The sequence below is a fragment of the Macrotis lagotis genome, chromosome 5 (genome assembly GCF_037893015.1).
Source record: "Macrotis lagotis isolate mMagLag1 chromosome 5, bilby.v1.9.chrom.fasta, whole genome shotgun sequence".
Classification (NCBI taxonomy): Eukaryota; Metazoa; Chordata; class Mammalia; order Peramelemorphia; family Peramelidae; genus Macrotis; species Macrotis lagotis.
The window spans coordinates 57,367,595-57,394,555 of NC_133662.1; the positions used below are offsets into that span (position 1 = coordinate 57,367,595).

At 35.6% G+C, this 26,961-nt stretch overlaps 1 long non-coding RNA gene across 1 annotated transcript in view; it reads left to right on the top strand.

The window, feature by feature from the left end:
- The first annotated feature begins 643 nt into the window (after window positions 1-643).
- LOC141489710 (uncharacterized) overlaps window positions 644-26,961 on the top strand; it is a 77,313-nt gene continuing 50,995 nt past the window's right edge. Inside the window, exons 1-2 of the long non-coding RNA XR_012468969.1 lie at window positions 644-827; window positions 7,217-7,309. This is a non-coding gene — a long non-coding RNA (uncharacterized LOC141489710). The remainder of the gene's footprint in view (window positions 828-7,216; window positions 7,310-26,961) is intronic.

The window sequence follows — 26,961 nt, forward strand, 5'->3', positions numbered from 1 at the left end:
CATCATAAGTTCTTTGGAATTATGATGGCTCATTGTATTTGTTACTGTATGGAGCTTGCATTTGATAGGGAGAGGCATCACTTATGTTCAGATCAGAGAAGGGACTGTCTGGAAGTCTAAAGGGTGTAGTTCCTAGTAGTAATAGTTCCCAGTCAATTGACACACCCTTTCTACCTATTTAGGAACAACAGTAGGTTGGTAATAATGATTTGATTTTGATTTGATTACTGAGCCCAGAGTGAGAAGCCAGAGTAAGAAATGGAAAAGTCAGCTATAAGACAATAAGACAAATGGCAAAAGGGCAATGGTAGACAGCTGGAGAAAAACGTATGATTTGATTCGATGGCCTGGAATAATTAAACTGGTTATCGGAGAAAAGTAGTGTAGCAAAAACAAGGAGTACTTGACAATTCTGCTGCTGCTGCTACTTCTACTAGTTACTACTACTATTGCTGCTGTTTCTACTCCTACTACAACTGAGGCTGCTGCTGCCACTATTATTTACTATTCCTACTCCTATTCCTACTACAACTGCTGCTGCTGCTGCTGCTGCCTCTTCTAGTGAGTACTACCTCACTACTGTGGCTGCTGCTCCTTCTATTGTTCCTGTTGCCACTAGTTACTACTACCACCACTACAACAACTGCTACTTCTGCTACTACTGCTGCTGCTGCTACTAGTACTGCTACCAGTTATTTCTACTACTACTGCTGCTTGACTTAAAGAGGACTAAAGGTCCTCTTGCGCACTTGCATCGATGGCTACTCACCTGGGTCGACTTTCTGGATCTTATCTATTCCTTACGTTTTGTCACTTCCTGGAGCATTGTGTGTAAACAGTAAGCTGGTGATACAACATTGTGTGAGAGTACTAGCCTGAGGAAGGAAACTTTTATCTTCTGCTGTCCACGAGCTCTGGAACTTGTTTGACTGTTAATTAGAGAATGCCTTGTGATTGGGAGAGAACCAGGGACTAAAAAAAAGGGGTATTTAAACTGTTGCTTCTGAAAAATAAATGGAGAACTTGTCATCTCCTGCCTCTTCAACTGTTCGCCTGAGAACTTGACTACAGCTGTACTGAGTTAAGCAATAGGTTATGAGCAAAGATCAATTAGCCAGCCAGCACACAACAGTTGTTACTCCTAATTACTACAATTACTACTACAACTGTTGCTGCTGATACTACTCCTATTATGATTTCTGCTTCTGTTACAACTAGCTACTACTTCTATTGCTCCTATTGCTGCTCCTATTGTCAGCACTAATTACAACTACTACCAGTTACTTCTACTACTACTGCTGCCATTACTAGTGACTACTACTCTGATTACTACTGTTGTTGCTTTTACTTCTACTAGTTACTACTACTACTACTACTACGACTACTGCTGCTGCTGCTACTAATTCTAGTTACTACTACTACCACAACTACTACTACTGCTGCTGCTAATACTACTGTTACTACTACTACTACAATTATTCTGGCTGCACCTCCTTCTACTGCTACTACTGTTACTACTACTACTACTACTACTACTACTACTACTACTACTACTCCTTTCTTTTCCTCTTCCACCTTCCCCTTCTACTGTTCCTACTGCTCCTACTACTATTGTTACTACTACTAGTACTACTATTGTTACTACTACTACTATTACTGGCATTTATATAGCATTTACTTTGTGCAGGCATGGTATCAAGTGCTAACTCATTTGATTTCACAGCAACCCTAGGAGGAGGTTGTTGTCCCTATTTGATAATTGAGGAAACTGAGGCAGATAGAAGTTAAGTCTTATTCAAGGTCTCATAGCTTGTAAATATCTGAGACTGGATTTGAAATCAGATCTTACTGATTCCAGGCTCTATGCTAACCATTAGCATGTTCTAAGAAAAAGATCTCCTATCTCCCCAATTTTAACTTCATAGAGAAGTATTCTCTTTGGATCCAATAAGATTATAGATTAAAATCAATAATTTTACCCTTGTTATCTGACTTTGAGTATAGGTCAACATCTCATTCCTTATTCTCTTCAATCATTTATAGAATTCAAAGTTCCAAAGTCTAGATCTGTAATTGGAGATAAATGATACTTTAATTCCCTTCTCCCTCTTTTTCACCATTTGCAAACCCTTAAAAACTGGAAAGCATCTTGAACACACAAACAAGTTGGGACTTTCCTGTATATTCTTAAGGATAATCTATCTCCTCAGTCAATCCCAGTTGTTACCATTATTTGAACAAAAAGGCGAAGTGGGAAGCCATTTTTAGAACTACAATACCATTACTCCAAACCAGACACAGATTTATTAGAAGACTTCAATGTACCTCTTCCTTCTCTAGCCCTTCCTCAAGGACTCAGTCAGAACTAAAGAACACCTTTCAATCTTACCTAGTTGTATGGGTTTCCTCTTTTTCTGTTTCTAGTGTGCATGATAGTTTGCCACCCATTGGATTTTGAGCCCTTTGTTGTTAAGGACTATCCTTTACCTATCTTTATATTCCTAGTGCTCAGTACAGTGTCTGATATAGAATAAGTACTTAATAAAGCTTATTGACTATTTGACAGTCAGTCACTTGGAGACTTTCCTAACAAATGTAGAAATTGAATAAATAGGAAAACAGATACTAGAATTCACAAAGAGAACCCTCAATCAAATAGTTGTAATAGTGATGCTAATTCATTATCACTGGCTGGACTATAAATATTCTCCATCTTTTTTAGCTTTTCCTGTGGGTAATGAATGTTTTGAGTGTTATGAGCCTCTTTTAGGATACTCTTCAGTATTTCATGACTTCAGCATGAATTGAAGTGCTTAAAGGACTTTTTCTTTATAAGTAATTTTTTTTTGCAAGGCAATGGGGTTAATGACTTGTCCAAAGTCACCCAGCTAAGTAAGTATTAAGTGTTCAAGGCTGGATTTGAACTCAGGATCTCCTGTCACCAGGACTGGTGCTCTATCCACTGCATCACCTAACAATCCCCCCTAGTAATTATTGTTCTATTCATATCTTCATCTTACCTTCTTCCTCAACCCTTCCCCCAAGATTTAGCACAATGGCCAGATAGACAACAAATATTCCATCATTCATTCATTCCATTTGGACATTTTTTGGCAATTGTAAGTCTGTCATTGTTCAGTTTCTTCTGTATCTGACTCTTCGAGCCCCCATTTGGGATTTTCTTGGAAGAATATTGAAGTGATTTTCCATTTCCTTTTTCAGTTCATTTCACAGATGATGAAACCAAGGCAATGGTTGAATGATTTGCCCAGGTTCGCACAGCTAGTAAGCCAGATTTGAACGCCAGAAGATGAGTTGAATTCCAGTACTCCATCCAATGTAGCACCTAGCTGCCCTAATTTAAGGATAGTTTACAATAGTAATCAAAGAATCATCCAATTATTTCTTGTTATATATTTCAAGAAATTTTCTATGATTTTAACATATTTATGGAAGAAACTTCATTGGAGTAGGATGTGTTTTGCTCAACTGAATCAAATGCTTTCTTATAGTTAACTATAAATATACATGTGGGAATCTTTCTTTTATTTACTTTTTTTTGTATTTTACAGTCACATGAATAGCTTTAGAGATATGTTCTGCTGTTCTGCTGTTCTGTTCCTTCCTTATACCTTTATCAAGTAAGACCTTGATACATCTGTAAATTTTCCTTATAAAGATTTTATAGAGATGGAAAATTGGGCATATGGATCATGGAACATAGTTATTGGATTACTTTTTCAGTAATAATAGAATCTGTGATTTTCTTCCAACATTATATCTTTCCCACTTTCAGGTATCTTAAAAACAAATAGCTTAATATCTTAAAGCTCTGTTGCATTCAGCACAACCTACTCTGTATATACTTTATATAGTCCTAATGTTTTTACCATCTTTGCTTTCTTTATATATTTCTCTATATAATTATATTCTTATGTTACATCTTATTTCCTAGTGGTTATTGGAGGATGTTAACATCCACATGTGGTAATTCTAGTGTCAGTGTTGGAGGAAAGATTCTGTAATAGAAATCGTAACAGGTTCATTCCATTTATTATTTTTTATTCTCCAGTTTCATCCTTGAATATCTTTAGGATGATTTGGCTTAATTGAATCCCTTGCCAAGCTTTCCATAAAGTTTTTTTTCCTCTTCTGGTTCTTATTCTTTTATGAAGTTATATTGACTATAATCTAACATTTTCCTTGGCATTCTTGGAATATATACATCTGATAATGAGGTTGATGCTTGAATTACTAGAGCTAGTTCAGAGTTTAGGAGGCTCTGAAGGAAAGTATGGGAGAGAAGAAGTATTAGACAGACTACCAGACCAAAGACTTACAGCTATTGTGCTAAATTCATTATTGTATGCCTATGAAACCTGGACAATCTATCTGTGCTATGCCAGGAAACTGAATTGCTTCCATGTGAATTGTCTTAGAAGGATTCTGAAGAACATTTGGTAGGATAAGATAATAGATACTGAGGTCCTTTCTCAAACTAAATGGACAAACATTCAAAATCTACTTTATCTCTGATGAGTTGACCTTATTATTTGAATGTTGAACTTGTGTTTCCTAAAAGACATATTTTATGGCAAATAAATTTGCCCCAGGACAACTGTTCACATTGTGGTCAGAAAAGGAGATACAAGGACACTTTCAAAATCTCTCTTAAGAACTTTGGAATTGATTGCATAACATGGGAGACACTGGCATAGACTGTCCACCATGGTGTGCCCCTAACAAAGAAGGTGCTATTTTCTTTAAATAAAGGAAAATTGAAGTATCTCAAAAGAAACTCGAGTTGCACAAATTTAGAGAATCCACCCCAAATGTTCATATGGCCTATCTGTGTCTGACCTGTGCTAGAACATTCCATTGTATTGGACTGATTAGTCACAGTTGGATATATTGAAAATTGATTCTAATATAGTTAATGTCATATGGATCCTCTTTGAAAACGAAGGACAATAACCAACCATTTTCCTCAAAAAGATTTTATGAGTAACTTCATATTTATACTAGTTTAATTTGGAGTTCTTTGCATAATTCTTCTGTCTCTTCATCCTTAACTAGTAGAAGTGTTGGCACATTAGCTACAATTATCTTCATGATATTTTTTTTGTGAATGCTTATCAAGAGCACGAACCCTGAAATATAAGATGATAAGTACCTTATTCAATGATGCTTCTTGTTACTTTTGGGCACAAAGTAAAATCAATTCTGTCATCTATTTTAACTACTTCTTTAAGGAGACTCTATGAGTTATCCTTTCATCCATCTACAACTTCCTTGTAATTGAATTTATATAATTGAATTTATGCCAGGAATTACTCACCACTTTTTTGTTTTGGCCATCCTTTAGCAGTCTGGTATTGTTTATGGGGTCCCTGTTCAAAATAATGATTTTAAATTAATAAAATAGAGTGCATATCTTTGAAATGAAACCAATTATGTTGAAATACAACTATCAAAATATTTAAAAAGTTCATGGATTTTAGGTTAAGAACCCCTGATTGATATCATAATATTAGGTTTGCTTTTTCAATTTTTCTTGTAGCATGCCCATTTAGAATTAAACATAATAAGGAACCCAAGAGACCATCTAATCCAGTCATCCTTATGGTGAACTGTGTTTCATAAAAGCTAAATGACTTGCCCAAAGTCATAAGGCCAAAAAATGGCATGGCACGAATTTAAATTTAGGTCTTCCCATCTGTTTTTACAATATTGTTTTTACAGTTCCAGGATGCTTGGGGTACAAGAAAAGGATTTCACATTTAAATTGATAGTAGTTAAATTTAGGTTAATAGACAGGACAAAATCTATGTGATTCTTAGGACCCTTTGTCCTCTCTTCTACCCTTGTGCCACTGTAACTGTAGAATTGAAAAGAAGTTACAATGCTACATACCATTTAATATTTCCTTCATCATCTCATGGGTTTTCCATGACCAAAGAATTCATTGCCAAGTAAGCAACCTATTGATGATTAACTTTGTACATATTAAGCTCTGAATGAATATTATCATTGTTGCTTGGTTCCTTAATAGTTGTGATGATTTATTAATTTTATATATATATATATATATATATATATATATATATATATATATATATATATACATGTCAAAGAACATTGTTTCCAAACCCAAGAATAGTAACTGTTGCCTCCAGCTTGAATTGAATACTTCCCACCTTGACCCACAGTGCCTTTCCATTCAAAGAGATACTAGGCATTTATGAACATATTCTTCCTTAATTTCTTTTCTATAAGAGTACTGGATGAAAAATATATATATATTTAGTAGACTTAAGTAACATATATGTATATGTTTACATATATGTATCTATCCATCCACCCATCCATATCACAGACACAGAGAAACAGAGATACACACACACACACACATATGTATTTGTACCATCACTGCACTGTAACCCACAATAACGTTTCCTTTCTGTATTCCTATAGCTCTTGCTATTTACAGATACAGAATTTACTATGTAATCATGTCCTTTCTGACATTATTTTTTTTTTAGGTTTTTGCAAGGCAAATGGGGTTAAGTGGCTTGCCCAAGGCCACACAGCTAGGTAATTATAAAGTGTCTAAGGCCAGATTTGAACTCAGGTGCTACTGACTCCAGGGTCAGTGCTCTATCCACTGTGCAACCTAGCTGTCCCTCTGACATTATTTTCTAAGGATTCTATGCAGTGGTGCAGTGGAAAGAGTTGGTTTTGAAATCAGAACACCTGGGTTCTAATCTCAGTTCTGAAACTCACTCTAAGTGTGATCTTGTATAAGTCTCTTAATGTCTCTAGGCTTCATTTATTCACTCTATAAAAAGAGGGTGTTGAACTAGATGGCTTCAGAGTTCCCTTCTAGCTCTAAATTTAATCTAATTTACATAGCTAGACTCTAGGTCCATTGAAAAACAATGATTCTTGTATTGCATCCAGGGCCCAACAAAGTTCTGGGAATATAATAGATATTCACAAATATTTGTTTTTAGTTTGACAATAAAATTCAACAAACATTTAAGTGTAACAGTACAATTAGAAATGTTTGGTTTATTTTCAGTTAAGATAAGAAGTTCCTGTCCAAATGGTTTTTTTGAGTATATATGAAGTGCTTTGGAAAGAAAGTAAGATGTCATACCCAATTGGTGTAAAAACTAATTTTTTTTATTTCTAAATTTTTTTGATACTCTGATAGACCCAGAAGTTCAACCAATTTGGCTTTGGAGTTGCAGTTTATAGGCTGGATGTTGCTGCCAACCTATCAAGGAAAGCCCTGAGGAATCAGGAGGTGAGGGTGCTAACCCAAATTGGGGCACTAAACTTTTGTGGACCATCATATATAGGTTCAAAGACTGAGTTGTTGTAGAGGTCAACTATGACCTTAGAAGCTGGAGGGAAGAGCATTTGGATATTTATTTTTGTTATACCTCTGAAGTAAATATTCTTTTGTAAGAATCTAATCTGACTGTTAAGTGTTTAAATGAAATAGGATAAAGTGAACTCCTAAAATCAGGGGTAATAGTTTGAGCTATAGACAAAGAGTCCAAATGCTCCAGTTCCATTTAAGAATACTGGGGAACTCTGGGGGAAAGAATGATACAAAATAAATCTGACCTTCAGACCCCAGGGGCCAGGATAGTTTCTGTTCCACTTGACATCTAGGAGTTTTCAACATGGACAGGGAAACTGCCAAAATCATGTCAGGAATATTAACTCCTTAGGGTCAGGTAAATCACTTTTTGTATTTGAATCATCAACGCTTAGCATAGCACTAGTACAGAGTATATACTTAATACATGGTTTTTCTATTATCTCTTCTTCCCTTCCACCCTTGCCCCCTTCTTTCTTTCCTTCCTTCCTCTACAAAAGAATTAACTACGAGATCAGTGATTATTATTATTTTATCATTAATATAAACAAGCATAAAACAGGGAAAATACACTCATAAAAGATATTTGCTAAATTTTCTTGGTACATCAAACCCTGAGCACTGAAGTCTCCTAAATAAAATCCATAATCCATTCAAAAGAGTCTGTCCTAACTATATAAGAAAAAAAATCAAACAGATGAAGAATGCTCACTATTGAGACGATGAAAAGTAGTTGTATAGACAATCTGCAGAGCTTATATGTCAATATATCTTTCTTAGTTAGTTAGACACTGCTGATGGAAAATGGAATGGATCCAGGCTTTAACAGGGAAAAGTGAGTTATATTGTTCTGAGAAATTATGAAGTTCTTTTATTCACCTAAATTTCTCATTGAAACTAAGGCTTATATTTTTAAACACCAAAGGTAAAAATATTGTGTGATTGGTAGTTATGGAATACTTCAGATTTCAAAAAACTGAAGTTATAGATAATTCACAGGGCAATGGAGAGGCATGTGGTTGGCTTGTGAGAGCATGAGAGAGGCATGTGAGAGCAGAAAGCAATATAAGAATTCCAAACATGGATTTATGAAGAAGTTGTTTAAGGGAAGTTATCAAGGAAATGGTAGTTGACTTGTATGCTCCATTGGCATCCATGCAAAGTCAAGAGAACAAAAGGAAGATCTCTAGTATGTATGAAATATTTCCTGTAGCACGTGGGTGAAAGAATGTGGATGAGAACCACAGAGTGTGGATAAGAATTGATGGGTTGGGAATTACATCGCGGTGGGGGGGGATACCCATTTCATCAGTAAGATCATAGACTCAGTAAAATTTTATAGTAGTATTATGGAAGTTATTTCAAAACTTTCATTTTCTGTGCTTCATCTATAGTAATTGCTTAATAAATATTTGGTGATTGGTTAGACTTTATCTAAATTTGGTATAATAATCTTAAATTATTTTGTAGAACCAGAACCATATAGTTAACTTGTTTTTAAATATAGAAAAAAACTTTTGCTTCTTGTATTCTGCCCTTGGTGCCACTATGACATAATCAGGGCTGGGATTTGAAGCAGGCTAAAATTGTCTCCAACATCTTCCACTTACTTTCCTCTCTGCTCTCCAATTTTCATGTCAGTTTTCTTGAATATTAGTGAAGGAAACCTGACAACTTTCAGTCATATTTTCTGAGTTCTGGACTGTAGTTGTTGCCCTGGAAACAGAACCCTCTCAATTCAGGTGTTAGGAATTAGGTTCACACAATCTGAGAGAGCTTAGTTTGAGAGACCTTTTTGAATCAGTCCTGACTCCCTATTCTGACCACTTCTGGTACTCTGAACAAGCAAGACTAGTGAAAATCTGAAATTTCTACTTTCCTTAGAGAATCAAATGTGAAGTATGTCTCTTGAGGGTCTTAGAGATGTGTTTAAATTCTTCATGAAGAACCAGAACAAATGGATACCTCTTCTTGTACTATGATGCAGTAAAACCTGCATTTTACTATAGAAAAATGAGGGTACCAGTTCAATCATCATCAGTCTTCTGTAATAGAATCTTTTTCTATTTTACATCCCAGAGTTGGAATTGTCTTTGGCTATGTTCTAAGTTATCACATTTTATGTCTTTGGTGTAGGAAGGACCTTGATGAGTTGATGTCACTCACAGTGAAAGTCATCGAGGTAGAAAGGAGTTTTGAGAAAATGTCATACAAAGATTGACTGAAGGAACTAGAAATGTTTGGTTTGGAGAAGACAAGACTTAGAGAGGACATGATAGCTATCTCTAAGTGTTAGAAGGTTCATAGGGTCAAGAGATCCTAGACTTGGTATGCTTGATTCCATAGGGTAGAACCAGGAATAGATACAAGTTGTAGGAAGGAAGCTTTGAGCCAAATAACAAGAAGGAGAGTCTCATTATCAACCCAGTTCTCATTTGGTGATGATTTTTTTTTGTCCATGGCAACACATGAAACAAGAAAGGGATAGAGATAAATACTAGATCAGGAACTTCATTGATAATGTAATCCACTTCTGCCAATGCAGGTTGGTACTGTCTCTTCAATTCTTATTCTTAGAGAAGGGGCTAGAGGAGAAGTTCAGTCACTTGTCCAGGGTCACAGAGTCATTTTGTGTCGGAAGTGGGACCTGAACCTAGGTCTTCCTGACTCCATCCATTAGGTCAGTCTATTTTTTTTAGTCTTTTTTTTGAAACAAAGAAAAATACAAAATGGATCTCAGTGTTTGAGTCCTAACTCCGATCCTGAAGTGATAGTGGCAGAGTCACATAAAGAGGTACAGAGAGTGGAAAGAGTCACATATTTTTTAAAAAAATTAAGCTTTAACTTAGTTGTTGCTACTCTAAAAGTGAGCTTCTTAATGTAATGATCAAGTGGACACATTGTTGGAGCAATTAAATCATGTCACTTTTAACACATGTACTGACAAAACAGGAGATAAAAGAAAGTTGTAACAAACTGGGAGGGTGGTTTGATGATTTTTTGACATGTTTATACTTAGTTATTTTAAAATTATATCATATAATAATAGTCAATGGGAATCTGTGCTTTAGCTCTGACACGATTGGGAAGATGATGCTTAATATTTCTGTTACTTAATTTAAAAGGTTTTTTTGGCCTCCTTTTATATATAACTATATGTTTTTTTATTGTTTGTGTTATTAAGGAGCTCAATTATGTTTATAAAAAGCAGTCATAGTATAATGGACAGAGGACTGATCTCAGAACAGGAACATCTGGGTTCAATTTCTACCTCTGATACAGATTGGCTGAGTGATCTTGGAAAAAGTCATTAACCTCTCTGAGTATCTTTCTAAAAATAGAATTTGCAAATATCTTTAATAGAAATTAATAAAAAAATAAAAATAGAATTTACAGTGAAGGTATATTGGTAGAAGAAATTTCCTTCTCTGAGAATTTCAGTGAAATTGTAGGTCTAGTTCCTGTACTCTTTTCTTATGTTGATGGCTTCTTTTAAGATCAATGACCTGCAATCTTGATATAGCCTTTATGTCTGCTTGAGGTAGAAGATGAATCCAAAAGGATCAAAATTCCTTTCTCCTCAGGTTACCTCCTTTAGAGTGTGGATGTTGGCAACCAGGATGAGTTATATATTTTCTACTTCCCTTTGGGAAGCTCCTATTCTCTAGTTACCACTTTGACTTTAATTCAGCCTAGCATTTTTTTCTGAACAAACATGGAAGGAGTGAGGAAAGGTTGAGTGAGAATACTTCTAAATCTTAAAATAATAAAATGGCACACATTCATTTTTAGAATAGGAAAAAGTAAAGAAAAACTTAAGATGCAAATTAATTTTATGTTTTGGGAAGTTTACTTAAAAACTACTTAGAATTGAAACCATAAGATTCTCAATTATCCTACTATAAGACAAAATTAGAGATAAAAAACCAGATTATTTCTAGATCTGTTTCTGGTTCCCAAATACTGCTCCTTCCTGCTGAAGTTTTTCATTTGCAAATAAAGCAAGTCAATATTCAGTTCAACAGCTGTTAGAATGACTATATTTATCTAATAAGCAAAAGAAATTCAAACTACTTAAATAGAAATTAGAAAAACAAATTAGCAAAACATTGGGAACAGTTTCTGTCCTATTTGGGCATAGTGGAAGGGAGAGCCCAGATTATATTCTATTATATCTTCTCTGAAATGAAAAATCGATAGGTATCAATTCCTTGGACACTTTCTTCTTGGTGCCTCCACCTGTCCATTCTGGTCACTAAATATAGAAGCAGCTAAAGCAACCAGAATCCCAGAAGTAATTCCATTGTCTGCTGTGTCCAAGACCCAGGCACAAGCGCTATTTTTCCATACATGATCTCATTTGAGCCTCACAACAATCCTACTTTGAAGTTGGTACTCTAGATAATATTCTTTCAATTTTATAGATGAAGGAACTGAGAACTTCAGCAACTTGACTTTGGTCAGAATAAGTATGAAAAGTGAGATCTGTACCTATATCTTAGATCCCTGTCTGCTTTAAGTATTATGTGACTTTTTAAAAACAGCTTCCCTTCCTTATGGGATTGAATCTTAATCATGGAAATTTTAGGTCTTTTAGGTCTGTTTGATAATAATATAGTCAATGGGGAAAGTACTTTCATTATTCCTGTTTTTTTAGTCCTCTCATTACTTCCAGTGCTTAGCACAGTGATTGGCTCATAGAGGGCACCTATTAAAAGTTTATTGATTAATTAATTTGAACCATACAGACTGCTTTATGTAAACTATGGTTACATGTGCAGGAACACTATTGGATACAGGTAGATTGAAAGAACTTGAAGGCTAATGGTAACATCATCTCATTTTTACTTGTAGCAGTGTTTTTTAGTAATCGGCATATGATAATGAAAATGAAAATTCATAAATGGTTCGTCTAGGTTTGCAGCTATGGTTGTTATTCTAGTGAAAAAGTGAACTAGTGGAATCTATTGGAAAAAATATATTTTGAGTCAGAAATCCTGGTTTCCACTTTACCTCTTTGAGCTTAAGTTTCCTTATCTATAAAATAAGGGGAACTGGACTAAGTGATTGCTAGGATACTTCTAGTAACTATCTATGATTCTATGAAATTTAGATTTTGTAAATGACAGCATATTGAACATATAATTTGTTGTTCATTTATTCCAGTCATTTACAACTCTTCATGACCTCATCTGGAGTTTTCTTTGCAAAATTACTGAAGTGGTTTGCCATTTCATTCTCCAGCTCATTTTATTGAGGAACCAAGGCAAATGGTTAAGTGACTTGTCCAGGGTCACACAGCTATTAAGGGTCTGGAGCCTGGATTTGAACTCAGGAAGAGGAATTTTCCTAATTTCAGGTCTGGCACTCTATCCATCGCTACCCCTAACTTCCCTGAATATACAAGTACTAGATTTTAATGTTTAGTTATGCATATTGACATTTAAATCATTTTCTTATGACATATCTTGTCTGTTTCATGTTATTTCATTTCAGAGTTGCTTTTCTTCATATATTTTGTTATGTTTCAGGGTGCTTATTTTTTTTTCTATCTCTGTATGTTTCATTGCGGTGGAACTGCTTCTTGCTTATTAGAGAGAGGAGTAGGACATTTTGAATTTTTTTTTAAATCTCTTCACTGCACTGGATAGATGGCAGGAAATAGGTTTGTAAGCTTATATTTTACTGTCCTATAATGTTCAGAAGTCAATTTCTTTGAAAATCACAAAAATTATAAATAAAAAAGATATAAACTTTTTCACAATTGAATATTTCAATGTAACTTAGCATCATTTATTAAGTACGTACTATGTACTGTGTTGAACAGAGGGGATGTAAACTCAAAAATGAAACCATCTTGACCCTCAAGGAACTTACATTCCATAAGGTGAGGATGAGGAACAACATATACATAGTAATTAGTAAATACCAACTAGAATTTATTAAATATAAAATGCCAGACACTTAAATATAAAATGCCAAGTACTAGGAATATAAGAAAAGGTAAATGTCAACATCCTTGCCTTCAAGGAGCTTACAGTCTAATGCGGAGAGAATTTGCAAGCAGCTGTGGAGAGACAAGATAGATACAAGGTAAACTGGGCATAAGGAGCAAAGTGGAGGTACTAGAAGTTAAGTGGATCTGAAAAACTTTTTTGTAGAAGCTGCGACTTTAGTGGAGTCTGGAAGGAAGCTAGGAGAAAGGAGAGACCAGGAAATAGAGATTTGGACTAAACAGGGATGGTTAGCAGAGCCATTGGAAGAAGATTGTTTTGCTGTTTCCTGTGGCATTGATCACATTGATTTGGCTAGTTAGTGGACTCTTCAAGGAAACTAGGAGGAGGAGATGACTAGGGAGAGAATTATGTCTTTATTATGTTCTAGGTAATGGGATGCAAATCTATATATTTATTATATTTTTTTTTGCAAGGCAATGGGGTTCAGTGACTTGCCCAAGGCCACACAGCTAGGTGATTATTAAGTGTCTGAGGTCAGATTTGAACTCAGGTACTCCTGACTCCAGAGCTAGCCCTCTATCCACTGTGCCACCTAGCCACCCCTTGGGATGCAAATCTAAAAGAGATAGTCTCTATTCTCAAAGAACTAACATTCTAATAGGGTAAGATGTGAGGTGGTGACCAGGGAAGTATGAAATCATAGGGATGGCAAAGTGGAGCCATAAGACCATTGAATCACATGACCTTTCAAGAAGAATGAATTTGATTTGATAACTGTTCTCAGTGGTAAAGATGGATTGTAGTTAGAAGCATGGCAGGAAGATGGTGTGTGATTTAAGTGTCTGGGATCTGCTAGATGTGGTACTCTCTTTCTAATCAACACCAGGTGGGAGCTAGAGATTTGATAGAGAGGGTGTGGCAGGAGGCAGGGCAGGCATAGCAGAAAGATGGAATGGTTAAGACTGGTTAATATGAAGATATTAAAATAATATACTATTGGAAAGAATTCCAACTAAAACTTGCCTTTCATTCCTTCTTAAAACTTACCTTATTTTTATTCAGTTAGATTTTCCTTTTTTCCCCTAGGTTAGAGGGTGATGATAGAGATTTTGTTAACGTTTCTTTCCTTTTGCTGAACACTATGTCTTTTAGCAGTAGGGTTTTTAGTCTTAGAAATACACATGGAGTACCACTGTGTCAAATTCATTTCTTCAAGGACTCTTGTTTGCTCACTTCTGCCTACTCTATGTGCTATTTTCCAATTAGTTTATTAAGAGAGGGAGAAATAAATTACCTTTGCAATCAAATTCACTGAATTGACCACAAGGGATTCCACATATGTAAGCCAGGATCCTCTAATCACAGTCTCTTAGCAGCTCAGAGATGTGATTAATAATTAGGGTTGGGAAAAAATTATCTGAGGCAGAAGAAATTCTTGCCATTCTGTCTTTATTCTGCTTGGATTTTCTCTCTTTGGCTGTATTAAAGAATTTTGTTTTGGTCCTCAACAAGCATATATTAAGTACATACTGAATGCAAGGCACTGAGGTAATTGCCAGGAATTAAAAAAAAAACCCAACTTGAAAATAAAAGGGAGTTTATAACTCTTTTAAACCTGTACAACATGTATACATATTTATCTATATTTATTTATCAATACAAAGTATTCATAAAGCAATTACTGAAGAAAAAGTGTTAGTAGTTGAGGGATGGAGGCAAAAGGAATAAGAAAAACCCTCCTGTGGGAGATGTCAAGCTGAGACTCATATTAACACTAGGGATTCTGAGAAGTGGTGAGGGAGAAATTAGAATGTTTTTAGGCAGGAAGAGGCAACTATACCTAGTTCAATGGTAGAGCACTGGGTCTAGAGTTAGGAAGACCTGAGTTCAAATGTGATTTCAAATACTAGTTGTGTGACTCTAGGTAAGACACTTAACCTTATTTACCTCAGTTTCCTCATGTGTAAAATGAGTTGGAGAAGGAAATGGAAAACTACTCCCATATCCTTGCCTAGAAATCCCCATGGCCAGCACTGGTGTGTTATGATCCACAGGGTCCTGAAGAGTGGGACTGAATACCAATAATATGGGGAATAATAAGTTTGGTTGGAATGGAGAATGGGTGTAATAAACTTGGAAAAGATAGATTGCAATGGGTTTCACATGTGAAGCAGAGAAGTTTGTTAGTGACCTTGAGGCCAGAGGAGGGAGTTTTAGACTAGACAATCACAGGGATAGTGAGCAGAGTCATTGGGAAGCAGAGCCTTATGCCCTTTCTAATAGCAGTGATGATATTGATTTAGTTATTTCTAGGTAAAAACAAAGGATGGAAGGGAATGGGAAAATCAAAAAATCAACAATAGAAAAATGCTCATTTTGGGGCAGCTAGGTAACTCAGTGGATAGAGCACCAGCCCTGGAGTCAGGAGGATCTGAGTTCAAATCGGACCTCAGACACTTAATAATTATCTAGCTGTGTGGCCTTGAGCAAGCCACTTAACCCCATTTGCCTTGCAAAAATCCTAAAAAAACCCCCAAAAGACAAAAAACAGGAAAAATACTCATTTTGTGTGGGCCCTTGTGTCCTGGTAGATGACTAGAAATGGTATTTGAAGCATTGTCTTGGCCAACTAGGTGAGTTTTCATTCATTCTGCCAATCAGGTTAGTTCAATATAAGAATGAAGTTTAAATACTAAGCACATTACCTTTTCCTGGACTGGGATGGGGTGGAGGTGGGAGTTGATGATCTTTGGTCTTTTAGCTTGCTTTTCCTGGTGGGAAAAAGAGATGGAGTAGTAGGACAGAGGCAATATGCTAGGTTAACCCTTTTGTCCTTCTCTTATAGTTTGAGAACACTTCCAGCTCTTCTGATTTAAAGTACTAGAAATATCTTGAATCCAAGAGAAGACACACATTTTTCTCATATTACTTTCATAACCAATAAGGAATCAAGATCTGACCTTGGAATTTTCTTTGCACCCTATTATTAAAGCTTCTTGATTTTTGCTATGGGTATTTCATCTTTGTCTATTGGTTTGATTGGTGTTATATGCACTTTTGATACAGGTATCTTAAAAAGACTGGAGGCAAGTATAAATTAGTCAGCTCCAAAGTGTCTATCATATAGCTGAATAGTACAGGGAAGAGAGAGAAGGGAAGGGAAAGTGTTCTGGGCACAATAATCAAATCTATATGATCACTGTTATCAGGAAAGGGTATGTGATCTATTGCCCTATAGCTCCACTCACCATTTCTGTTACTGCCTAGTCCAAAGGCAGGAACTCCCAAGGGCACCATTTCCCTATATGTGTCATAGTACCTTATTAGAATGTAAACTCATGGGAAAAGGGATTGTTTGTCGTACTTTTGTATTGGTACCTCTACTGCCTAACATAGAGCCTTGTGTATAATAGATTCTAATTAAAATGATTATTGGATGATTGACTGAATTAATGTATAGTGTATAAATGTATTGATCATAATATTTTACTATTTCTTCTAAAGCCATTAAGACATCATAGAGAAAGCAGTCAAATTGACCAATAAGATGAAACATTTCAATTCTGTGCTACAGAATGAAGAAAATAAGTCAATAGTTTATTGTTTCACTTGAATGCAACAAATATTAAGTATCACCTCCTTGTACAAAACTCTGTATTAGATATCTGGGGAGAGAGAAAATTTAGATAGGATGTAGTCTCTGCTGCAGTGAACTTTTGTGCCTTCTATTTATGTTAATTTAACCAATAAACCCTCACCAGAAATAAATAAAGGAGCAGAAAAAGATAGTAGGAGAATACTAAGCAAAATCTACCAAGTAGTGTTTAAGAGAAGAGTTTTGGGGAAGAATTATTTTGTATGCACAGAGAAAGTGGCAGAAATTATGCCTTACAATATATCCTCAAAGACAAATCAGTTGGGTAGATGGGGAACAAAATTGGGAAAGGGATAGCCCATCCATATGTTTGGGAAGGAAGTTTGCTATTTGATAACTTCCTATTTTAATTAATTATTCTTGCTAATGCTAAGCTCAGTTGTTTCCTTGTGGCTCAAAGACAGTAATATCTGTAAGCATCATGAAAATTTCAGTCCCCTAGAATTGCTCCACCCTAATTGTGTTTGACTTGTGGTCCAATGTGAGCTATGGGATTTGGGGACATTTGGGATCATAGATTAAGAACTACTGTAAGGGATGTCAAATGTCATTTAATCTAACACCATTGTTTTGAAGAGATCACATAGATAATAAGACTTGGGGACTACATTTGAACCCTGATCCTGGAGCTAGGGCTCTTTCCTTTGTACAGTAGAGATGAAGAATTTGCTTCTAAACCATCAAAGAAATTTTGGTTACCCAGTTGGTATCAGGAATCTAACTTTGAAAGAAGGGGAGATTCTCAACCACAAACATTGGTGATTAAGGAGAAAATCAAAAGGGAACTAATTATTTCTCCTTACCCCCATCAAGTGCTAAATAAAAGCCCATCAAATTCCTTTCCTTATTAGAAATGTTCTGAAATCAAAATCCTGTACCATCATATCCCATTTTAGCCTCATATGCCTTGAAGAAACTGGGGCTATTTTTAGAAGAAGCCAAGGTCAAAGATACTTAGGATGTAAATAAAAGGTTGTTAGAAGAAAGAGCTGCAATGGCAAAAGCTTAAAAACATAGCAAGACCTTGTAGAGAAACAGAAAGAAAAAAGAGGGGAATAAAATAAAATCAATACCATTTTATGTTTCAGGTCTTTGCCTCTTAATTGCTAGAAAATAAAGCCATAAGTGACTCTATTGGCAGTCAGATGGTTTGGTATTCTGTAGGTAAATGTTGTATTGAAGAAAATCTCTGCAGATAATGGAAGGGATGGACTGTGCCTCAGTTAGCTTCAAATGCCACTAATCCAGGAAATCATTTGTCAGCTTTATTTGTATTAATGAGATGAAGAAGAGAAATGGGGAGAAATAGAACTTGAATGAATACCCAGGAACATATCTGCAGGCAAATGTGGAAGACGAGCATGCAGAGGGAAAAAAGTAAAGCTGAGATAAGGGAGAAAAGGAAACTGTAAAATGAAATGTCTATTATACTACCCACTGCTGGAAGCATGCATATTAAGATTGATGGGCAAGAGGAATACCTCCCGAGGAAAAAAAAAAGTGCTGTATCTTTAGTATTACATAGACCTAGTTAAAATAAGGACATGGTGGCAAGAAAGATTAAAAACACCAAAGAACAGTGTGTATAGGAAAGGCACCAACATGATAAAGAAGGAGATGGGTGACGTTAATGATGAAGAATGACGCAATATTTTATAAGCAAAATGATGATATTAGGGCTCTGGCTGTCAAAGGGAAATGGTTAGGACAAAATTTGCAATAAGGACAAAAATACTGGAAAGATAATTCTAAAAATCATTCTGATGTGGTTAGAAATACATCTTGGGACATATTTTCCACAAAATTCCAGAGGCCCAAAAAGACAGGAACATGGATCATAGGGGATCTTAATTGACCAGACATTGTTTAGGGAAGCAGTGATAGAAAAATTAAAGAAACCAAGTGCCTAAAGGTACTGAGTATCTATTTACTACATTCACAGAATTTATTGAACAGGCAACATCCTAAGAGCACAGTAAGGATTCTTTCATTTAGTCCTGGGAAATAAATCCAATGTATAACAACTCAGGCTAAAGAGGAGATGAAGACTAGAGGGGATCATGTTATTAGATTTAAAATGATTTGGGGAAGTCAAGTATAGATGTGCAATTTAGCAGTTTAAGGTACACTTAAAATGTGGTTTAAGGAATCACTTACCCTAGCTGTGAACCTCTATTTTATCATCTTTAAAATGAAGGGGTTAGAATAGATGGCCCCAAAGGTGACTCCTGGATAAAAATCCTATAGTACATATGGTTCTTTTTCTCATACCTACTTTAATAATGGGTAATATTTCATTTATTTCCTTAAATTTAATATCATAATCATGGGTCATAGGATTATAGAAAAAAATAGATAGAAAGGTCTTTCAAGGTTATTTAGTTTTTTCTGCTTCTTTTATAGATAAGGACCCAGGCTCAGAAAGGGGGGACAACTTGTCCAATATTACACAAAAAGTTTATTGCAGAGGAAAGGTGTGAACCCAGGTTCTTTGACACCAAAATCAATTTCCTCTCTCTCCACTACACCAAACAATAGTGTATACTTTCAGGTTCTATTTACTATGAGTTTTGAGTATAATTTCTTTTTTGATCTTAGCATAATTCAGGTACTCATTCCGTTCTCCTTCCACAAATAACTTTGCACACTCTCTTTTTCTCAGAAATAGGTTAGATTATAAACTCATTTTTGATAGCTCTTTAGTTTTTAATCCCCCAAACTGGGCAAACAACATAGTAGATATAATTTCATTATTCTATTGCAGTATTGTGGTCATTTTATGACTACTATTAGAATGGGCTGGTGTGGAAAGAGTTAATTGCTCCCACTGTCATATAAGTTGGGTTCCATTCCTTTATCTTAGCCCCTCCAGAGTTACTAAGGAAGAAAATAACCAGCTTGTTCACAGCCTCTCCCCCATCAAAACTGCTGACTCATTTGCTGAGCATGATCCAGAGCTATGTTTTCTCCCTGCTCTAGTAAGCTATGAAATATGAATCAATAATCCTTTTTTTTTGGTTTAACTTGAACCCCCAGTCAGGATTCCCCTGGTAAAGTTTTAGCATAATTGTAAAATATTTCTCTCTATGTTTTCTAGTTTTTTTACCCCGTTACCTTCCCTCTGTTGCATTCAAGTAATGAAACATATTGATCAGTTATGCAATAGTTAACCACTTTATCACAGAGAAACCAGCTTTGAAATAACAATGAAACAGAAATCATAGAACTCTAAAGAAATGGAGATCAGAAAATAGGTTCATCCATCTCCCTAGAGACAGTGTTGAGGAGGCAGAGGACAAAGCAAATAGGTATTCATCAGTTCTGGTTCAATGGCATGGATGGTCTACCAACTTTAGTGTCAACACCACCAGGATTTTGTATACTTGATATAGTTAATCAATCAAAAACATTTATATGCCAAACTGTGCCAAGTGCTGACAATATGAAAAGAGGAACAGACAGACCCTGCCCTTAAGGAGCTTTCAATCTAATGGAGTGTTTCCAAATTTGCTCTGTATTGTTCCAAGTCAGCACTTTGCCTTGCTCTGTTTGTCAGCTTTTCCCTTTATGTTCTCCTGTTTCAAGAGGCAGATGTATCCCCTCTTTTGTCTACTCCTCTGAGTTACCCCTACTTGCTCTCCTTCCAGATGATGGTGGAAGTTGCAGAGGCTTTCCCCTGTCTAGCACAGTTGCTAGTTATGGAGGCTTTAATGGTCCTATACTCCTTCCTTGGACCCCACTGTAAGGTTTGCTCTATCTGACATGTTTGTTTAAATCTTGAAACTCTTGGTTCTGTCTTTTATTTCCTCTCTTCTGGGTGAATGGGTGGGGGGAGATAGAGACACACAGGGGAGAGAGAGTCATTGACAGTCAGAGAGTCAGAGATACAGATACAGAGAGACAGAGATACAGAGTCAAAGAGACAGAGAAGAAAAAAGAAAGAAAGGAGTCAGAGAGTCAAAAAGAGACACAGAGAGATAGAGAAAGAGAAAGAGACACAAAGAACAAGGATGATGAAGGGAGTGTTCTAGTATATCTATTATGGAGTCTCAAGCTGTCATAGCATCTTTGAAACTCTTCAGGAGTGCAAGTAGCAGGGAGCTGGAAGGATTTGCTCTGCCAGAAGATATGTCTCCAGCATTCTATTTCACCTTTATACCTGCAACTTCATTACTAACAGCACTGTTGGCTCCGTGTTGCTTTCTAGATCAAATGGAAACTTTTGACAGCAGTCTTCAAACCTCTCTTTGTGTCGATTTTTGCTTCCAGTTGCATTTTATGAGAAGGTGTAAATAAATGCATGGTTTGGAAAAAACCCAGATGTGTATTTTATTTTTTCAAAAAAAGAATAAATAATGTTTTCTTTGGGCAATAGACTCATTTGTCACTACAATGTAAAAAGAAGTACTTGTAGTATAAGGAACCTGAAGGCAAAGGAAAACCTTTATCATGGCACGTACACTGTACCACTTTGGTAGAAGAGACAACTATCATTTGAAAGAGGTGGCATGGAGGTTTTTGTTACTGTTCTTGCTCAGTCATTTCAGTTGTGTCTAACTCTTTGTGACCCTCTTAGGGTTTTCATGAGAAAAATACTGGAATGGTTTGCCATTTTATTCTTTAGCTCAGGACTTTCCCAGTGTCACACAGTTAGTAAGTGTCTGAGGCTGGATTTGAATTCAGAAAGAGGAATCCTCTTGATTCCAGACCTGGCATTCTATTTACTATGAAGCCAAGCTGCCCTATAGGCATATGGCACCAACTTCCAACAGAAAACCAAAGAAGTTTTGTGGAAGACTAGGTAATTCCATTTCCATTAAAGAAGAGCTTATCTATTTGAAGAAATGTTCTTAATCTAGGGTCATATTTCAGGGGAATACACAAACTTTTATTTTTAAAAAACTACTTTTCATCTTTTTTTCAATATAATTGGTTTCTTTTGTCATCTGATTATTTTATTTTGTGTATTTACAGTCATTGTTCTTAGAAGAGATTCATAGTCTTCACCAGACTGTAAAGAAATCCATGATCCAAAAAAGTTAAGAAATTTTCATATAAAGTAACAAATGTATAGAAGTAGTAAAATAAGGTGCTCAGTTCTTAAGTCTTGTAACTGAGTTACAGGCATTATTTCAAGACAAGAATTCTTTCTATTTCAGAGATCAGGAAATACAATAGCTGAAAGGGATTTTAGAGTTCACCTGAGGAAATTTTCTCATTTTAAAGATGAAGAAACTGAGGAGGGAGGTGAGGCTCCTATAACTACTCAAAGTGACAGTCACATCTTCTGACTGGTGTAGTGAGAACTCTTTCACTATTCCACATTAAGTAAGGATAGTTGAACATTGGGCACTTCCACAGTGAGATCCAGTTCGGTCTTCTTCTGCTACTCAGTACTGAGCACAATTTATAGTCTTTTTGTCCATTATACACACATTGACTTACTTTTTCAATGACCTGTATATCTGGACAAATAAGTGCAATGAATGCATTTTATTTTCTAGTCTAGTGAATTTTGTTGTTTGCATTCTTGTGTTTTTTTTTTTGTCAAGGAAAGTTTAGAACTTGAAGTAATTAGTACAAAGTCATTGTCAATAATACTTGATATCAATAGGTAACTGATTTTATTCATACTCTACCTAGGACACATTTCATGACATTGGCAAACAGAGATTACTCTTCCTAAAATACTGCTCACAAATATTCAGTGGTTATTTTTCCACTGGATGCAACCCAAAATTCATGATTGGTTATGTGGTTTTTTCATTTACTGGTTTCAGCAGACTTTTCCAGACTGATACTTTCCAGGTAGTATTCCCTTATAGGAATGCTTTGCTTTCAGGTGGGCTGGCCAGTTCACTGTCCTCCATGTTTCACATTCCTACTTCTGAGACTAAACAAATCAGTTTCCTCTTTGACACCTTTGGAAGTTCTGTCCTTCTTTCGAGGCAAATATAGAAAGAATATTGGTTATGGAATTAAAGAATCTATGTTCAAACCCTGACTGCAACTTATTACCATCTCAGTTTTTCCATCTCAGTTTTCGTGTGTGTGTATGTGTGTATACATGCACATATCCATATACATACATATATATATATGCATATATATATGCATATATATATATATATATATATATATATATATATATATATTTCCTATGGTCTTTTCTATCTCTCTGTATAGGTCTGCTTCCAAGTCTCATTTTCTCTGTGAAGGTCTCCATTACTCCTGAATTTTCATTTCTTTTCCCAATCTAACTTCTAATCTAGTTGTTACTGCTTAATTGGCACTTACTACACTGTGAAGAAATTACAGTGTAAGGTATAGTTACATTAAGTTGGGAGTTTTTTTGGTAAAGAAATGGGGTTAAGTGACTTGCCCAAGGTCACGGAGCTAGGTAATTATTAAGTAAGTGTCTGAGACCAGAATTGAACTCAGGTCCTCTTCAATTCAGGGCTGGTGCTTTATCTACTGTGCCACCAACTATTCCTCCGTTAAGTTTTGAATGAATTTTTAAATGATGGGAATGAGAGAAATGACTTCTAGGTGGTAGAATGGATGGAATATTGAACATGGAGTCAGTAATACCTGATTTCAAATTTAGTCTCAGACCATTAGTTAGCTATGTGACCATGGGCAATTCAACTTTAGTTTTTCTTCATCTATAAAATGTGGATGATAATGGTACTTACCCTCTTATTGTGATGATAAAATGAAATAATTTTTGTAAAGTGCTTTGCAAACCTTAAAGTACTATATAAACACTAGTTTATGTTGTTGTCAATTATTGTTAATATTATAATTTGAAAATACCTTAAGAAACAGCATGTATCAAAAGAAATTTATGCTAGAATTGTAAAATGCTTAACCAGTAAATAAGGCAATAAGAATTAAATGATTTTTCCAGGGTCACACAGCTAGTAAGTATCTGAGGCTGGGTTTAAACTCAGGTTCTCCTGATTCCAGGACTGGTGCTCTAACCACTATACCACATAGCTACCCAAATCATTACTTTTCCTTGAAGATAACTAAGAAGATGGTGTCAGACAAGAGTTCTGGCTTTATAGATCCTATTTTAAATATAATAATGATAGAACTTGGCAAGGGATTAATTCCATCTAATAAGGAGAGGGAAGGAATTTTTTTTCTTCCTGATATTTAACTGATAATGGACTTTGGAATAAGTCAGGAATGGATAACTAAATAATATGCATGATGTGAAAGAACAGCAGAGATGGTATGTAGTAATTCCCAGAAAATAAAAAAAACCTTAATAGATAAGAGGGGAAGAAATGATACTCTTGGCCTCATATGTCTTAACATAATACGGACAAAATATGGGTCAATAGTAAAGTTAGCTTTGAAGGATAGGACTCATGACTACAATAATTCATTGAAAGAGCATTCCTTGTTCAAAAGGTCATATTAAATAAAAAGTAGTGACAAGCTAACACTTTTCATCAAAGTGTCTCTACATGATCATAGTGGACAACTTTTGGACAAAGATCAAAGTACAGAAATCAGAATGGGGTTACATTGAAGAGGTATACCAAAGATTGATTAGATAGGTGGATGAAATGAATGATGAATTTTTGGCTGTGATCACAAACTTGACATTGAAAGATAAAGTTGAAATGGGACAGTTCAAGGATGGGGACATCTCTAAAATGTCTCTGACAAAAACATATCATGTAATATATTTTTACACTATCTTGCTTATAATTTTGTCTTTGAAAAGATTGAAGTAAGTAAAAAGTCAAACTCCTATTATGAAAATTGTTGCTGAAAGCTACAAGCCTTTGGTACTTCCCAAGACAATAAAACATCAAAGTTTATTATAGAAAAGTAGGAAAGGCTAGTCATAGTCTAATATGTACTCTAGAAGTTCAGAGAACAGATTTCAAAAGAGTTTAGTAACAAGATTGATATGATCTGACACTATAAAGCAAGTCAGCTCAAGAGGGAGGGGTGGTTCTTAAGAATGTATTTCTGATGATGCAATTGTGATTCTGATGAGAAGGAAAAGGAGATCATGGTGAAAAAGGCCAATATGGCTACATGAAGAGCTCTCTACTAAATTCAGATCTTAAAGTATATGTACAAAAGATAAAAATATGAGCATATGACAGAGTATATGAAAAAATATTATTTTGTAAGAATGGGACCTCTCAAAGATGGTAAGGGTTCTTTTAAAAATGTTATAGTGAATAAAGAAGAAAGTTAAGGATAAGGGTCAACTGCTTCTTGCAATGACAATACCAATGGTAGTATTGGTATTTCTTTTTCCTCTACTGGGGCTTTATTGGATAGAACAATGGTCCTGGGGTTAGAAAGATCTAAGTTCAAATCTGATACACTTCTAGCTGTGTAACCCTAGGCTTACTGTCTATTTGCATTAGTTTCCCCTACATATAAAATAATGATCATTGTATCTCCAACTTCCAGGGCATTTGTGAGGACACAATGAGATAAAATTTATAATGTCTCTGGCACACAGTAAGTGCTTAATAAATAGCTGTTTCCTTCCTGTCAGGGAGAATAATCTTTAGTCTGAGAAATACAGAATGAAAAAGTTAAGAGGAAACACTAGATAAATGAAGGACTAGTAAGGGAGCACCAAACTAGTAAGGGAGCACAGTAAGGGAGCTCTAAATGAATTCATACCATTTGACTCAGATAAGATTTATCCTAGGGTACTGAAAGAATTTGTAAAGATGATTGCTGAGCTTCCATCAGTGATTTTTGAAGAATTCTGGAAGGTCTAACAGGGGACCCAAGACTTCAGATGGGCAAATGTTTCATTTTGTCCATTTTCCTATCTCCCCTTCTCCTTTACTGCCCTATCTTGGACTTCACTCTTGGGGATAATAGGCTCTAATAAGTAAACTTTCTCCTTATCTTTGGACAAAAAATCAAAGGACATAAAAATCAGACCTCCATGTTGCCTAGTACTTCTAGCCATCCCTATACCATACTGCCATATAAGCTCCTTGAAGGTAGGAACTGCCTTTCTTATTTGAATTGGTATTTCTAGTACTTAGCACAATACCCCTCTCATCCTCTCTCCTATTCCCCTTCCCCCTTCACTACATTTATCAATCTTTCATTTATCTATTTTTAAAAGAAAGGAAGGATCTGCTATGAATTAATGACTTTATGAACTGGACTTGCATTCCTAGAAAAAATCTGCAGTTGCTTATTAAGAAAATATTTGTGAGCACACAATACGTTCAGAGTGGTGATAAGGGAATCATAGGTCACTTGAACAAATATGAGTTCAAGAATAAACAAGTCATTCCAGGAATTCTTGCTTTCTTTTTTTGTAAGATAACTTTTTTATGTAGAGGAATTCTATTGTATGACTGGATTTCAATAAGGTGTTTGATATAGTTAGTGATCAAGAATTTGTTAAGTAATTATTATGGGTCAGGCCACATCTTTAAGGAGCCCAGGGAAGCAAGGTGGCTCATTGGATAGAGTGCTGGCCCTGGAGTCAGTCTCCTCATCTGCAGAATGAGTTGGAGAAGGAAATGGCAAACCACTCCAGTATCTTTGCCTAGAAAAACTCAAGTGGGGTCATAAAGAATTGGGTATGATTTGGAGGACAAAGACAACAAGAAAGAGATTGCAATCTAATGGAGAGATAACATGGTAATTAATAGGTACATAAAAGATATATACTGGCTGGGTGGGATATAATGTCAAAGAGGGTGACAGTGATGAAGATGAAGGTAGTAGGGTACCACTAGAAAAGGCCTTCTACAAAAGGTTCTTCTTAGAAGAAGCCAGGAAAATGAAAGTTTGAGGTAAAAAAGAAGAGCATTCTATGTAAGAGGAATAGCCCATTTGATGGCATAAATTGTTGTTAGGAAATGTTCTGTTTGAGGAATAGCAAGAAACTCAGTGTAATTGGTTTGTAGAATCTTTAGATGAGAGTAAGAAGCTGTGAAAGCTAA